The sequence below is a fragment of the Silene latifolia genome, chromosome 6 (assembly GCF_048544455.1).
Source record: "Silene latifolia isolate original U9 population chromosome 6, ASM4854445v1, whole genome shotgun sequence".
NCBI classification, from domain to species: Eukaryota; Viridiplantae; Streptophyta; class Magnoliopsida; order Caryophyllales; family Caryophyllaceae; genus Silene; species Silene latifolia.
The window spans coordinates 62,025,488-62,041,540 of NC_133531.1; the positions used below are offsets into that span (position 1 = coordinate 62,025,488).

Here is a 16,053-nt window from a genome sequence, read left to right on the forward strand (position 1 = left end):
GCAAATCTGAAACTAAACCACCCTTTCTTAAAGTATTGAACAACAGGATTTGCAATATGACCCCAATTTTTTGAGACAAACTCTGACACTTGTGTCAAAGAAGGTTTAGATCCCAACAAATGCCCCATTAAAGTGTATTTCCATAGTTCCTATTCAACAGCAATATCATCCAATTCAATGTCAATTTCATCAGCATTTTTGCTCTTTTCATGAAAGAGCAGACTCATACCAATGCGATTTTTTGGCTTTGCAACATCAGACCATTTAGGCTTATTTCCACTATCATCCTTGAGCTCAGAAACACTAGAAGAATTAAGAACTATAGTAGGAACATGAGAAGATTGATCAACAACAGACTCACTAATAACAGGAGCATCAGAATCATGTAAAACAGGGTTTTCAATTGAATTATCCAAGTTTTGGAGATTAGCAACAATATTCACAGAATTATTAGCAGGAAGTACAGAAGTAGTAGCCCTAGTCACAGAATTAGGGTTCCTCATAGGAGAGGATTGAACAGCAGTAACAATCAAATCATTCAACAAAACAGGTTGTCGAGCAGGCGTTAATGGAGAATCATCATAAGTATCAGTATCAATAGGATTAATAGTAACAGAAGGAGCAGAATGACAAGTAGAATCGAAAGGTTGTCGAGATTTAGGAGGACGACCCCTCCCCCGCGCCATAGAAGCTAGGGAAGAAAGTAACAATGGCGTGTAACAGAATTCCTTGGGAGCAACTTCTCTCTAACTTCTCTCTAATTTCTCTAATCATTCAACTTCTCTCTAATCTCTAGTTTTAATTTACTCGGAAAAACTAAGCCGATTATGCATGCAACAACCTAAGTTCTTGATACCACTTGTAAGGATTCAATAACCCTCTAATTAAACTCTTTAACTATTCATCTAAAATATTCATTGATTTAGATGATCTTATGCATGCATAACAAAATATAAATAGATAAGTAAAGAAAATATTCCTTACATTAGTGAAATCGGTTTTAAGGGAACAAGTAAGAACACCTTTCTCACTTGTTCTTCAGCTCAAAATAAATGGATGATCCCCTTTGTGTCAATATTGTGAGAACCTCCTTTCAATTGGACCAAGACAAACCCTTAATTCTAATTAATATATTAACTAGATATATATAATTAGAGACCTTAAAATTAATCTTATTATTATTTCTATTACTACTTTTAGTAATTTAAATATAAGATTTTAAACAATTTATTTTTCTAAAACTAATTTTAGAGAGAAGAAAAACTGAGAGAGGTCAAATTGTGTAAGAATGAAGAATGGAATAAGAACAATTCTTATTCATTTGAGGGGGTGGAAAAACCGGTGGGGATGGGTGGCAAAGGGAGCCAATGCATGCCCATACTCTTTTAGATATGTTCTTATCTAAATACATTAGGGTGTAGGCTAGCTTACAATGGTAATCATTGTGTTTTCCATAATATAAAAACAATTAACCATTTCACCCTATTAACCCTCTAAAAACCGGTGCACCTTGTTAATATGGAGTCCATTTTATTTTTGTCAATTGTCTCGTTGTCATATAATGTGTAACATCTAACATCTAACATGTTATTAATAATATTAATGCATATTTAACAATTAAATATCATTATATATATATATATATATATTAATACAATTATATGACAATTGACTAGTAATTCATGATTACAAGTGTATAAAATGGTCCATGTTATTACAATCTACAACAAATTGTAATTATAATTAACCGATCATTCTTAATTTAATTGTTTCATAAACAAAGTTTTAGTAATATATAACATTTTATTTACTAAAACGAATCTCATTTAATCGAATTACAATAAGATTCATACTCTCACTCACATATGTAAATTGTTCATTTTTAAGGAATTAATTAATCTGTATCATTATACAATTAATTAATTTATCTATTAAGGGAATTGTCCTTTAGGTGTGACCTTAAGGGATCAACTGATCATCACCGTCAAACGACAGTAATGTCAAACTCTAGTCAGCCAATCATTACTGATTAATGTTGATCAGTTGACGTATAAAATGAATCATCCCTTGACGTATTCTTATCATGAGTTTTATTAATGTGATCGCACTATTGTCGAGGACACATTCTCCAACAGCATGTTCGCAGCAAGCTACGTGATGAGTTCGATTCTTTTAAGATGACCGGGGACATGACAGTGACAGAGTACTATCACAAGTTCAACGAGAAGGCAAGGTATGCTGATGATTTGGGGCTAAATCAGGAGAACTTAGCACTTCGCTTTGAGAAAGGGTTGACTTATTAGATTATAGAGAAGCTACCGGCGGGGACTCTTACCGATGTGAAGGAGGCTTATGAGAGGGTTGGACGGGCTGAGAGGTTGGTCGAAATGGCCAAGAAAAATAAAGAGAAGGGCTCGAAAAATAGGAAGACTGAGAGTGACGACGGTGTCCAATCTAGTTACAACCGGGGTAACCACAATCAAGCAAGGGCTTATTCTTCTGGGTCGGGCTTTAGTGGAGAATCTTCTTATGGGCGTGGTCGTGGTAGTAGCAGTAGCTGGGGTATCTCGTGTTTTAACTGTGGCAGTGTTGGTCACAAGAGGCATGAGTGTACTAGTGCAATGGGAGGGGCTTTGAGAGACAGTCTCAGGGGAGCTTTTCACAGGGATCGACGCAGAGCTATGCTAGCAACCGGCCAGCTGGGTCGTAGAATAATCGAGGAGGGCAGAGTAACAACAATAATGGGTTCATCCGCAATGGCGGTAATTCTTATCAGAGACCGGTAGCTAATACCAATCAGGTTTCAGCTGCCAAGCCTTCTACATCAGCTAGTACAGTGCAGAGGGGGAGGTCAAAAGCGCAGTGGGAGGCCTTTGTTTTGTTTGATTCGGGGGCGCCACATTCGTTTTTATCATCAAGTCATACTAGGTCTATGGGTTTGAGAGAGTTTGAGTCTGTAAAAGATGAGGTTTTTATACCGTCTTGGGAGTCAGTGTCTTGTGGGAAACTGTATAGAGGGGTGTCCATGGTTATTGGGCAAGTTGATCTTCCAGTTGACTTGTTAGAGTTTTCTATGGATGTGTAACACCCCCATACACCAAGGTGCCTTACCAAGACCACCTTAGGCATATAGGTGCTACCATCTTGGTTACCCGAGGCAATGTATATCAAACTGACCATAAAGAAACATAGTTAATTAAATATGTTTTAATGATTACATGTTCAAAACCCAAAACTGGAAAGTGAAATACAACTGTTCAAAAAATATCAAACCAACTGAAAAGAAAATAAGTCCAAGACACAACGGAAGACTCTAGTGACACATGATGACTCCATCCCAGCTATCGCTCGCGCAATCCATCTCATACCTGCTCAATAACTGCTCACCATCCCCGAATGGATCACCACAAGTTTCAAAACATTTAAACGGGGTCATTTACTGATTACACAAAACAAGATACACAAGATACAATACACATATCACCCAAATCCATCACATCACCACACACCTGACTATACACTAAAGTGTGTAGTCCTACCAGAATATCCATCGCCATAGATATTCCACACCGCCAGTGGGGGACCGCAGCCATACCCACCAAATCTCCGCTCATATATTCCAAGGGAAATCCCATGTTCCTTAATGTGCACATCCCCTCTTGTGGCGGGTTCCCCGGAGGGCTAATCAAGGTCGTGAAGCCACTCCCGCAAGTTACTCAACTCAGCCGAGGACACGCCTCACAAACCACAGACAAACATAACCAAGCAAATTATACAGCAACAAACACCAATTACAATACCAATATGATAAAGATTAACAACATCACAACCATCACCAATCAACTATGTAATCAATAACAGAGTAGGAAACTCCACCTGGAATAAGCAAATCACTAAGACCGTCACAATCAGCTATTCAAAACCGCTCCTCTACGAAATCACCTCTTATAAACACACAATCATATAATTACTATCTACCAAGCGTCATACTCCCAAAAAACCCCCAAAATACCCAATTAGGGTTTCAATCAAAATCAACGAAAAGCATAAAAAATGTACAAGGATCTTACCTACAATACGACGAACTTAACGACGTAAAGAACAAAATGATCCGACGACTCTAGCCTTTGGGATTTGATAGCAATGCGAAGAAGAAAGCAACGTAACTTTGTTTAGGCTTTGTGATATTTTAGAAAAGGTAAAAAGTGAAAAGAAACTGACGGAAGTGTTTTGTAACCAAAACTTTAATCAACAATAGAGGAACTTTATATAACTTTCTCGCATTGCTAACAAAACCTGGCAAAATAACCCGTAAAGCCGACTTACTCGATCGAGTAAATCACTTAATCGATCGAGTGACTCTTACCCGATCGAGTGCCACACTTACTCGATCGAGTACCCATCAGACAGCGTACTGTTTCATAACCAAAACTCACTTACTCGACAGATTAAGCCTTACTCGATAGAGTACCCAATAGTACAGAAAACCGTAGTATTACAGTCTTCCCTCCTTAAAAAGTAACTTCGTCCCCGAAGTTGTAACACCCGCGAAATTCCCGTTTTGACATTTATAATCTAATTAGCTATTTTATTATTCAATTTATATTTTAAAACCTTTATTTTTTTATAAAAATGTTGATTTATATGTATAATAATAATAATAATAACCGTTTTCGGTGTGTAGTTAGCTTCGGGTCGTGTGTTTAGCGAGAACCGGCTCAATTTAAACTTCAGAGCCTAGTGTGACTAGTGGGCTTTCTTTCCTACCCTTTCCTTTTCTCTATATACACCACCAACCTTCATATCTCCTTTTTGCTTACTCCTAATTTCTGAAAACTACTCAACAAACACCACCATTGAAGCTCCTTCCTCACCAAAACCTAGATCTACCATATCTCCTTCAAATCTCCTCCAATCTTCACCATTTTTGCACCATCACCTTCCTCTCCTCGTCCTCCATCTTTTTAGGTAAGAAAGTTCTAGCCTTTTGTATCTTTTAGAAAATCCATCTTTTTGTGAGATGAGTTTTCTCACCCTTTTTGCCTTAAACTTGTTCTAGGATGAAGCTTTAGCATTCTGGGGTGATATTGAGTCGGAATCATGTCCTTTGATGAACCAAAAGGTAACGGTGATAGGTTACTCTACATTATGTCAATTTGGGTGTTTATATGTTATAGTTTCTTCACATGTATGTTAAAGTTTGATTCTTTACATGTTTTTACTTGTTTGTTGTTGAATGAGTTTTGTGTGGAATCCTTTCTTGGTGGTTTGAGAAAGTTTCTAGTCTTCTTTTTAGATGGATGAATTAGTGAGGAAACCGTCGTATTCATGCTTAATAATTGTGTTTAATTATGTCATGAAGTTGTTAGTTTGGAATTGTTTGAATTTGAATCAAATTTTATGTTTTAATCCCTCTTTTATGCTTTGATTTCACCCTTAATACTTGCATGAAGTTACTTGGGTAATATATAATTGAATTGGGATGGTAATGGTATGATAAAAATTGATTTGGGGATGAAGATGGACCAGTCTTCGTAAAATGGACATAGCTCTTTTGTTACTTGTTTGTTTGAGGCTTATGACCTACCGTTGGAACCATAAGAGGATAAGCTATAATATCAAATTGGTCTCACCTTATTTGCGTGTCTAGAACTTGAGTTATGATTATTTGAAGTTGACCCTTGTTGTAATCGAGTTCTATACTTGTTGTTTTGAATTGGGGTTTTGGGTTTTTGTTGGTTATGCTTATTAAGCTTGGTTCTAATGCTTGTGTATGGTGTGTTGGCGCTTGTTTATCATTGGATTACCTTGACGATGTCTCATTCACATGTTAAATGTTGGTCTTGGTTTGTTTACGTTTTGCCTCGTGTTACACATTACTTAACTCATTGGCTATCGTTCGTTTATACTATGCTTAAGTAACATGTATATACGAAACATAATGTTTATTCCTATTATAAAAGAATGAAATGCTATTGTTTACTTCACATTTGGGTTCTTACTTGTCCATTGTTGATTCTTTACCAAGTTAAAGTATTAAATGCTTATTTTACGCATTTGATTGTGTTGAGTCGTATTCTCGTGGCCTTTGTGCATAGCATTTCACTAGACACTCCTCATTACCTTCTTCGGACCTTTGGTTACGGTATGTGTGCCATGTTTCCGATCTAGGAACCTCTCTTAGACCTTTGGCGGTATATGTGCCATGTTTCCGAGTTAGGTGTCACTTGACCTTTGGTTACGGTATCTGTGCCATGTCTCGAGTTGACTTACTATGCCGCCCTCCTTTCGGACATTTGGTTATGGTATGTGTGCCATATTTCCGGATTGAGAATTACTCTTCCTCCTTCTTCGGACCTTTGGTTACGGACTGTGTGCCATGTTTTCGATTAGGGTTACTCGACCTTTGGTTACAGCTATGTGTGTGGTCGGGTCGGAGCTATATTCTATTTTTCGGAACAATTGTCGTTGGAAGCACCTAGACCAAAACACAATTTATAACTTCACAAACAACTCTACAATTAGTAAAGAGGCAAGTAAAGGTCGGATCCCAAGGGACGGGAATTGAGATGAGATTTCTATTGCAACTAGTGGTGTCTTAGGGGTGTCACAATTTGGGTTGATGTAGAAGGTCACTAAACTAAATAACAATGAAAGTAAGCAAGATGAATTAAAAGGGTTGTAAACAATTGATAAAAAGCACTAGGGTGTCATGGGGTCATATGGGAATCATGGGAATTGATCATACAAACATGTTCTCAAATTATAAGCAAGCAATTATTGTTGTGATGGATTGAGTTGGGTTATATCTTACAATCCTAGGAAAGTTTGGGTCCCGGAGCCAAATCGATTAGATTGTACAACACCTACAAGTCGACTTAATCTTCCCTACTCAACAACATGCATGGTCTAATGAGACTCGAGTTGGTTTATGTCTTACAAGTCTCATTGAAAAGATAGGTGATGGGTAAGAAATGCAAGGATTCATAGGCTCGCATTTCATCAAACATAACATGTGCATGAGTTGAGATCAAAACAAGCAAGCAAATAAACCATGAAAGCATATTAATTTAAGCATGAATCATTCCCCGTGTTTGTTTCCCCTAATTACCCATTAACCCTAGCTAGGTGACTACTCACTCATTATCATGTTGATCATGCTAGCAAGGTTGTCAATCATACCAACTAAGTAAAACATGATGAATAAATAAAAGTAATTAACAATAATTAAAAAGGGATTAAGAGGATTATACCTACTAATGATCCAATAATAAAGCAAAGATAAAAGAAGTACTTGATGCTTGATTGAGAGGTTGTCAATCTCCCAATAATAACCCAAATAATCTTCAATTACCCAAAATAAAGGATGAACAAAAGAGAGATTAAGGAAATAAAACTTGTATTAAAACTTGATTAATTGTTGATTACAAAACTAAAGAGAGATTTTGATTGATATTAACTACTCTAAGAATTGATAAGAAGAACCTGCTCTTCTAATTAGACTAATGGGGTATTTATAGTGGAAATTAGGTGGATGCATTAGGGTTAACTAAGGGCTAAACTAGTAATTACACTTTTGAGAATTGAGCAGGGAAACGCCGGTATTTTTCGATGGAAGGGCATCTTTCACGGAGGCTTGAAGAAACAAAATCTTGCTGTCTTAGAATCCGTGCGTCCTAGGCACGGGACGGCCGGATTTGTGAGGCTGGGCACGGGCGTCTTCAAGGGAATCTGGGCGTCTTCTGGGCTTGCTGCCCGGGCGTCTTTGGCAGAAGACGCACGGATTGTGCTGTGGAGGACGGGCGGATTCAGGGCAATCCGCACGGATTGCTGCTCAGCTTAGTTTCTTCTTCTTTTCTTCCCTTTTCTTCATAAAATCCTTGGGGATTTCCTCGGGGATGAAAGGATCCTTTCTCGTCATTGCCCAACTACTATAATATGTACAAAGGCCTTCTAATCTTGTCTCTCCTTGATGCTTGGTCATTGAATTCAATCAATTTAGTCTCGTTTTGCCATGAAAATGCAAGATTCTTACTCCTTGCCTACCAAGGGATCAAAATCTCAAAGAATATGCAAAACAAAGAACTAAAGAAAATAAATGACCCAAATATGCACTAAAAAGCACGGGAACAAGGCTAATTCGGGGGCTAAATATGCGCTAATTATGGTCACATCAAATATCCCCAAACCGAACCTTTGCTCGTCCCGAGTAAAGAGGTGACAAAGACTAGGACCATTATTTAAACTAACCTAATAACATAGCCGATATGAGACAATTAGCGGGTCTCACTCCGCCCCTTCAACTCACAACAAGACAACCATGAGGTATGATGCCTTCTTGCAGGGCAAGGTGGGTCTTGCCAAAATGGCGACACATCCAAACATTAAGCACACAAAATCAAATAATGGATGCATCTACAAAAGGAATAGCCACTTCCTCATCAAGTGGCGGAGACACTAAAGAGGAACAAATTTAAGAGCATATAATCCTTCACAAATACTAGTTCAACAAATTACTAAGGCTAAGAGGATGACACTAAATCATCTCCAAATGGTGTTAAACTAGACTACTTTCGTCCTCAATTTCCAAATGCTTTCGTCAAGAGCGATAGGATGGTGGTGGAATGATGATCCCTATGATGCTAGTAGCGTATGACATGACAAGTCTCGAATTCTCTACAAAAGTAAAGGTTATGGATCGTCCCAAGCTCGACAAAGTGGCTTGACAAAAAGGCTTTTTGGGAATGAAATGCTCAAATCGTTATAAACAAGGGTGGATATGACTAGTATTCAAAAATTGACCACATTCAACTTTCACATTTCAAAAATTTAAGATGGGGTTTGTCCCTTCCGGGCTAGTGTCCTTTGCTTTCGCCAATCGCTTATTAGGCAACCGGTTAACCTCTAGACAATAGCTTTTCGGTGTGATAGTCACTCTGTCTCTGGGCGGTTGAATTCACAACCGTGTGGGGGCCCAATTCAATGGATCCCTCTCCAAAGAAAATCGAGGTGGTACGCCTCCATCAAAACAACTAAATTTCTCAACATTTCAACATTTCATAACATTTGAGGTTTCCTTAGCAATAAATTACTTCCACATAACAAAATTTTCGAAATGAGCACTTCAAACTTATTGATAGAAAGTATTTTTGGGTTGCCTTACCACAAGGTCAATCAAGGTCACCTAGACAAGTTAACCAAGTCCACATTGCATCACGGGGTTGGATAGGTGACTCACATGGAAACCCTTTACTAGGCTTTGGGTCATGGGTCAAAAGACACTAGTATGACACAATCTAGGGTGTTTTACAACCATTCTAGTAGGCAAAGTCTTAAGTTGAAAAAGTATTTGTAATGGCTTAGTTGCTCTTGTCAAAGTTCCCAATTAGGCACTTTTCAAATATTTTATCTAAATGCAACTATATGCCATGATGCAACTATTATATACATCCTAATGCAAGTGATTCTACCAACTAATATGACATATAAACTAAATGCAAGTCTTAAGTTCACATTGTTATACCGCATCAATCAAAATAAAGCCACATAGTCATTAACATAAAGAGGAAAAAGGAGATTGGAAAGATCATACCATGCGGTCTTCATGATCCTCATGTCTCGGATGTGGCGTGGTCGATCAATGTGAACAAGGATAGAACAAACACAATATATACAATAATATATACAAGACTACACTACAAAGGAAAATGACTTGTTTTTGGTTTTTCAATTTTCAAATTTTTATGATTTTTCGAAATTTTTCAATTTTTTTGGATTTTTGAATAAAAGTTAAGTTAGAATTCCCCATCCCCACGCTAATATGGGCATTGTCCTCAATGGCCAAAATGATGGGAAAATATGCAAACATGATGCATGATTTCTACACTAAATGCAAGCTACACTAATCTACACTACATGATGCATGGTTTTTGTTTATGACGGAGAGGATAATTTAGATTACCTCCCGTTGTGTATGCATTGACTTCCCCAAACCGAGCTAGACATTATTGCTAATGTCCTAAGGATGGGTGTAGTTCATGCACACACTATGCAATGCATGAAACTAATTTTTCATTTTTGATTTTGAAAGGTGGGAACAATAAAATGAGAACACCTCAATGGGACTGAGGTGTGAGTCCTCTATGGTGCTAGGACTACTCCAACAATGATCAAGAAAAACAATTAAAACAACGAAAGAAGTAGACCAAACCTCGAGAGGGTAGGAGCCTCCAAAGCTTGCTAATCTTCCATCATATAATCACTATCATCACCTTCCTCACTAGAAGTGGTCTCATCACCACTTTCCTCTTCACTTTCTTCTTCACCTTGCTCATCATCCTCTTCTCCTTCTTCATTAGCTTCCTCGTCAATGTTATCATCAACATCTTCATCATCAACAACCTCATTGTCACCCGGAAGCTCATCCCTAGATGCACTCGGAAAGAAGACTTCTCTATCCGCCCAACTAGGCAAAGGACATGAAGGATCAAGTAGTCCTTGCCTAGCTAAGTGTAGGAGGGGTGGATATTGAGCTAAGTAAGCATCTTTCCGGTCCTCGAAGGCTTGCTTGTTCATCTCTTGCATAAGAAGAGTCACATAATCATTTCTTGCTTCAACACCTTCGGGCTTGAGCTCTTGGTACTCGAAAGGATAGGGTGGTGTGACAATGGAAGAGGAGGGCATTTCAAGTTCACCCTTTTGTTGTCAGATAATGTATTCGGCCTCCTTTGAAAGGGGAAGGAGATAATTGGTCCGGTGGACACTTAAATGACCAATCTTCGAAGGCAAAGTAAAAGATCTAGCCTCACTTGTGAGCCATCCATACTTAGTGTCAAGAGGGTTATGAGAGACCCACTTGTACTTGTTCATCATAGTATCAATATCAATGAGATGACCACCCTTCTTTGCTACATACTTGTTATCTTTGTTGAAGTTAGCATCAAAGTATTTAGCTAGAATAGTGACTAGACCGCTATTCAAAATAACGGTAGTGCCTTGCTTTCCACAATCAATGTTTAGCCATCTATCCACCAAAAGCCTTAGAGAGTTAAAAGGCTTGGTGTGTTCCCTTCCAATGTATTTTGCCACAAGTACCGAGATTGTCGCCTGGGAAAGCCTCACGGCCTGGTGGTCGGCGAGCCTAGCCTAGAAAGACCCTCTAACAGAAGGCCATTCCATCCCCCTTTTTTTTATTTTGTTTGAAGCGGGCCGCATGGACTGGTTTCAGACCCTCTTTTTTTTTAGGGGTTGGTTCAAAGCCGACTCAAGAAGAACAAAATCGAGTTTGGTGAAATGGTTGGTGTCTTTTCTTGCAATGATGGTGTTTCCTATGACCTTGTGCCATACTCTAATGCCCGGATGGTGGACTAAAAGAGCACGACTAGCATGAAAGCTTTCAAATTTCCTTCCGGAAATCGCCTCCCAAAGAGGAGCGGGGTCATACTTGCCAACATTCTTGAAATAACTCGGTGAATCACTAAGACCCAAAGCTTCACCCATTTCCTTAAAGGAGATGCGCCTACTAACATTAGCTAGGCGGAACTCGATGTTTTCCATAGTCTCAACCTTGTTAACTTTCAAAGAACTCAAAAATTCTAAGGTAAGGGAGGGGTATGTCAATTCTTTTTATTCAAACAATTTCTCCAACCCCATGGCTTTAAAGAAGGCTCTAGTTTGCTCAAGGACACCCAACTTATCTAAGGCATCTTCACAAATAAACTTGGTGGATAAAAATGCTTTACTAGCAAACTTGGCAAAAGTGTCCCTATGGGATTTGGAAATGAAAATTACCTCCGGATAGTTCGAAAGTTGATCAATTTCTGGAGTAGTAGATGTTGTTGCTCCCATGGGAGGTTGTTGTTGTTGCACTCCCAAGTTTGGGCTAGCTACCACCATAGCCAATGCTTTCTTTGCTTGAAGACTCTTTTGCCTTGATGAAAGTGTCTTTGCCTTTGGTGCCTTTGCCTTTGTTGCTCCCTTAGTTCTTGCCATTGATGAATAAACCAAGAAAAGAGTGAAAAATCTTCAATTTGTAGTGTACCCAAATCGATTCAAAGATGAAAGGCTTTGCCTTTATGAATTCAAAAATCGACTCAAAGGTTGAAGATTTTGTGCTTGGTTTTGATTTTTATTGAAAAAGGAGTGATTGATTTGTTGTTAAAAGGATGTTTTGATTTGATTTTGGTGAATGTTGTTGAGGAATCTTGTTTTTGTGATGGAGAGGATGAGGGTGTTGGGGTTTATAGGTAGTGTTATGAATGAAGGAATGAAGAAATGAATGTGGGAGGGGGTTTATAAAACCCGAAAAATTTGAAATGCAGGGGCAAGACGGGCAGTTTTTGCTCGGGACGCCCGGATTCGGCCTGTTCTGGGTTGGGAAAAACTCGCCGAAAGACGGGCGTCTTTCAGTGAAGACGCTCAGATTTGCAAACACGGGACAAGCGTCTTTTACAGAAGACGGGCAGATTCCTTTACAAGGATTTTTCTTGTTTTCCTCAGCCAAAAAGACGGGCGTCTTTCTTTCAGGACGGGCGGATTTTTGAAGACGGGCCGATTCTACTGCAGCACGCCCGGATTCGTTGACAGTTAGAAATTTCAAAAATTCAGCTCATGTTGGACGGGCGTCTTCTACCCAATATGCCCGGATTGACTGAAGACGGGCGGATTCTCTTGAATCCTCTCGGATTCTGCCCCTTTTACCCGGATTCAGTTCCACCCGTGTACATTGCATACCCCTTGTCATTCTTCCATTCTTCAAAATCTCGTGTTCTTCATTGTGGGGGCACTACTAAGGCATGAATAGCCTAGGCAATTGCTATCCCCACACTAAGCTAAAGCACTACACATTAATTGAAATCATTAGTCCCTCCCTCACTTCTCTCAAACATGACAATTATCTTGATCAAAGTATAAAAATCCAAAAATAACAAAAATGCAATACAAGAATTGAAATGCGAGTTAGGGAGTTAGAAATATTTACAAATGGTGGTTTAGGGAGGACTCCACCAAACTCTCATTCTTGATGAGATGTCAAGGGGGCATGTCCAAGGTGTTGTTGATGTTGCTCAACACCTTGAAAAAGTAATCAAAAGCTTGTTCATTATCATGATAAAGATCTTCAATAGACCTTGGCCCTTGTTGTCGGTCTTGATCGATGACATTACCAATGTAGGGATTAAAAATCCCTTCGAATTCGTCGTCCCAAAGACCACAAACTTCATTAAGTTGATCATTAAAAATCTCTTGATTTGATGGAGACAACTCTCCCAATTTCTTGTCTTGGCCAATGAGGCCATCTTCTTCTTCTTTGCTTGACTTTGATGAGCTCGCTTTGTCACAATTCACTTGCTCTTTGAATGGAGCATCTTCAATTTTCTTCTTCCATTGGAGTTCCGACTTCTTCCTTTCATCCTTCCGGCTATAATGATCAATCATGAAACACGGTTCATGCAAACGTGGAGCTCTCATAGTCTTGTCAAGATTAAAAGTTATACTTTTATCTCCCACTTCTAGAGTGAGCTCACCATGTTTCACATCAATCACCGCACCCACGGTGTGTAAGAAAGGTCTTCCTAGGATGATTGGAATGTTGGAGTCTTCTTCCATATCAACAATGACAAAGTCCACCGTGATGAAAAACATCCCAATTCGTACGGGAACATCTTCCCATATCCCTAATGGTGTCTTCGTCGATCTATCGGCCATTTGGAGTGTGATATTGGTGCATTTAAGCTCTCCCATCCCCAACCTTTTACTCACCGAGTACGGCATAACACTCACACTAGCCCCTAGATCACATAAGGCTTTGTTGATCGTGGTGTCGCCAATGGTACACGGTATTGAGAAGCTTCCCGGATCCTTTAGTTTTGGAGGTGAACTCCCTTGAAGTATTGCACTACTCACCTTAGTGAAGGCCATAGTCTCAAGCTTCCGGATCGACTTCTTCTTTGTGAGGATGTCTTTCATGTATTTTGCATAGGCCGGCACGTGATTGATTAATTCCGTGAAAGGAATCGAGACTTCCAAATTCTTCACAATTTCCATAAACTTTCCAAGTTGGTCATCAAATTTGGGCTTGGCTTGACGACTTGGAAAAGGAAGTCTAATCACAATGGGCTCCTTCTCCTTGACCTTGTTTTCATTTTTCTTTGAAATCTCTTCTTTTGATGGTTCTCCATCCTTGGAGTTTTGCACAATTTCTTCCTTATCACTAGCTTCCACAACTTCATCCTCAACTTGCTGCTTCGGTGCTTCATACCTTGTACCACTTCTCAAGTGAATGGCACTAACCGTTTCATGTCTTGGGGGATTACTTTGAGGTGGTAATTGCCCCTTTTGTCTTTGTGAGCTTGAAGATGCTAGTTGAGTCAATTGGGTTTCCAACATCTTGGTGTGAGCTAGAATGTTGTTGATGGTGGTTTCCTTTGCTTGACTATCTTTTTGCATTTGAGTGAAAAACTCTTGTTGATTCTTTTGAATTTGGAGGACCGCTTTTTGAACATCAAAACCTTGGTCATTTTGGTGATTGTATGGATTTTGATTTTGGTAACCTTGGTTTTGGTTGTAAAAGGGTCTTTGATTTTGGTTTCTCATGGGAGGTGGGGTGTATGTTGTTTGAGGATTTTGAACATTTTGGCTTTTGTATGAGAGATTTGGATGGAATTTGGTGTTTTCATTGTAATAGTTGGAATAAGGGGTACCGCTCTTGTATGCTTGGAAAGCATTCACTTGTTCATTTGTTCCCCTAAATTCACTTTGGTCATGTCCCAAAGTTCCACAATTCTCACATATCCCACTTGGGATTGATGAAGATGCCGTCATGGCATTAACATGATGCTTTGGTGATTTTGAGGCTTCTTCAAGTCTAGCCATAGCTTTTTCAAACTTCAAATTGATTGTGTCAATGTGAGCACTAAGTTGAACACCCAATTGAGTAACGGAGTCCACTTCATGCTTTCCTCCTCTAGTAGCCTTGCGAGGTCTACAATATTGTGAGTTATGGACCGCCATTTCCTCAATTTTGTTCCATGTTTGATTATCATCAACTTCGGTGAACATTCCATTTGATCCCATGTTGAAAATGTTCCTTGAATCTTGATATAGACCCTTCTAAAATTGTTGTACCAAGAACCACTCGCTAAGTCCATGATGAGGACATGAGCGACAAATTCCCTTGAATCGCTCCCAAGCTTCATACAAAGATTCTTCATCCCTTTGCTTAAAACCCATAATTTGAGCTCTTAGCATGTTAGTTTTTTCCGGTGGGTAGATTTTTTTGTAGAAAGCTAGAGCCAACTTCTTCCAAGAATCAATTCCGAGAGTGGCCTTATCAAGGCCCTTCAACCATTGTTTCGCGGTGCCAATTAGAGAAAAAGGAAATAAGACCCATCGAATTTGGTCTTGAGTTACACCGGTTTGAGAAATCGCATCACAATAGTCACAAAAGGTTTCCATATGAGAATGAGGGTCTTCACTAGGCATCCCCCCAAATTGGCTCCTTTCGACTAATTGGATAAATGCGGATTTGGCAATAAAATTTCCGGTTAGATGTTGTGGTGTGGGAGTACCATTGGGTAGGTTCTCCTCGGTGGGTACGGAATGTGATGAAAACTTAGGCATTGTGGGTTGATTTTGTGTGTTATTTTGTGTTGGGTTCTCCTCACCTTCTCTTGCAAAAGGGTTGATGAACTCAATAGTTGGTTGAATATCTACAACCTCACTAATACCTCTCAAATTCCTCCTAGCAAGTCTTATATTGGTTGTCAAAGTTCTTTCAATTTCACGATCAAAAGGTAACAAATCACCTTGTGACCTTCTAGACATGCAAAATATCAAACAACTCGAAAGTAATTAGAACAAACCTTGAGGAGTTTTACTTCCCCAAGGCAAAGAAAGACAAAACTAATAACAATATAAGAAAATCTAAATCAAGTTAACACCGTCCCCGGCAACGGCGCCATTTTTGGTCGGGTCGGAGCTATATTCTATTTTTCGGAACAATTGTCGTTGGAAGCACCTAGACCAAAACACAATTTATAACTTCACAAACAACTC

At 39.1% G+C, this 16,053-nt stretch overlaps 1 non-coding gene across 1 annotated transcript; it reads left to right on the forward strand.

The window, feature by feature from the left end:
* The first annotated feature begins 15,139 nt into the window (after window positions 1–15,139).
* Window positions 15,140–15,246, forward strand: LOC141589147 (small nucleolar RNA R71). Its single transcript, XR_012520097.1, has one exon. It is a non-coding gene; the product is annotated as a small nucleolar RNA R71 (small nucleolar RNA).
* Window positions 15,247–16,053: the final 807 nt, after the last annotated feature.